This window comes from Cetorhinus maximus, chromosome 4 (assembly GCF_964194155.1).
Source record: "Cetorhinus maximus chromosome 4, sCetMax3.hap1.1, whole genome shotgun sequence".
Taxonomy (NCBI): domain Eukaryota; kingdom Metazoa; phylum Chordata; class Chondrichthyes; order Lamniformes; family Cetorhinidae; genus Cetorhinus; species Cetorhinus maximus.
The window spans coordinates 58,397,717-58,399,610 of record NC_135882.1 but is presented as its reverse complement, the minus strand read 5'-3'; positions in this window follow the sequence as shown (position 1 = coordinate 58,399,610).

Here is a 1,894-nt window from a genome sequence, read left to right as displayed (position 1 = left end):
GCTCGTCCTGCTTTCTACCCTTAATGTCACCATTAGCACATTCCTTAGCCAATTTCACCACTGTCAACACACCTTTGTCCTTTTGTCTATGACATCTTTGGCAATCTCTTCTTTGCCTCCACCTGTCACTGGCTCTCTATCCAGCTCGACCTGTCCCACCCCCCTTAAACAGCTTATATTTCGCCTCATTTCTATTTTTCTTTAGTTCTGATGAAGAGTCCTACGGACTCGAAACATTAACTGTATTCCTCTCCATAGATGCTGTCAGACCTGCTGAGCTTTTCCAGCTATTTTTATTTTTGTTTTTGTTAGGAAGTTTATTATTTTTTGTTACAACAGTGAAACAAATATTTTAAAGATCACAGACTTGAAATCGTATATATTATCCAAATGTGAATCGAGTACAAAGATTCAAGAATATCATTAAAAGATACAGTTAATACATTAACTTCTTCTATCTGAGAATATACAATCCTCCACTGTGAATGTGTCATTTGTTGTTTCTTGGATGAAATATATCTAATACATTATAAATTTTGTTTTCAAATTTCCTTCTAAGATTTTAAAACTAAAAGTGAAATGAACTGAGCAATATTTATTTATGTGTCTCCCAAATGCAATATCTAGGTGGATTTTTACTGAGGGAGCTCTTTATTCAGCAGCTATGTAAGGCTACCAGGGACAGATGCTCCACTATTCAATCTGTTGAATCTCCAGACACTTAGATTAAAGCTGAAACTTTCCCGATAGGCATTCTGATCTTACAGGTTGATCTTCTAGTCTTCTTCTAACAGATGATTGAGACTAAGAGATCAGCATTCCAAGCAATTTCCAGACTTTTGAATTGACATTCCCAACCTTGACAGAGGTTTAATTTTTTCCAGCTGCTGCTTCAGGTCCTGATGTGTACCTTCTTAAAACAAGATAATCTGATGACCATTAGCAGCCTATTAATATAATTTTACAATGGGTAAAATTATCTGAGACTATATCAAATTACAAAGAGAAATGTTGCATTAATTTGGCTAGATAGGCAAAGAATTAAGGACTTAGAATTAAAAATCAGCTCAGGCCTGAATAATGTATGGAATAAAATGCAAACTACATGTAAGATTTAGAACGGCTTTACTGTTCTTGATTTATTATAAATTAAACACATATGAGAAATGCCACCAATCCAAGTGATGTGTTGTGGTAATTTGTCACACAGTATCTTACCAACTAAACTTATAATACATTGTCATGATCATGTCAAAGGCGTTTCCTCAAGATGGTCCATGGGCTAAGAATGTGTGTGTGTGCACATGTGTGTAGCCCTTTTTTCAAATTTGTGAGTGATTCAATTGAGCAATAACCTGGAACAAAGCTTTAGTCCTATAAAGGTTTGTTTATTACACAATTATTGCTGTAAGTTGCTTAAGTTAAAGTAATAAAGTTATTAACTGAATACATACAAAAATTAAAGTAGATATGAATAAAAGATACTTATAAAGATGAAATTCTCTTCAATAATTAAGATCTCATTGCAGGGCCATAGCTTGCAGTTGAAGGGTTGATCGTCTGGAGTGAAGGAATGAAGTTGAAGAGTTATGTTCAGCAGCTGTGGTGGCTTCTGTAGTCAATGTTTGCCTTTTCAGGTGGACTCAGAAGGTCAAGCTGGTTTTAGGGGAGAGAGGAGTTTTCTTGTTCTTCACAAGTTCTGTGGTATAACATTTGAAGATTGCTTATATTTTTTTCAGCAGAACAGCAATTGATTTCTGGATACCTTGCTCTTTGTTCTCCCTTGGCCAAATAACCTCTCTGATGTCTCTCAGGGTTCTTCCTTGCAGTTCAGCACACATGACTTTCTCGGCCTGTCTTTTTATCACAACCAAAGCAAAATGGCTGCTATGTT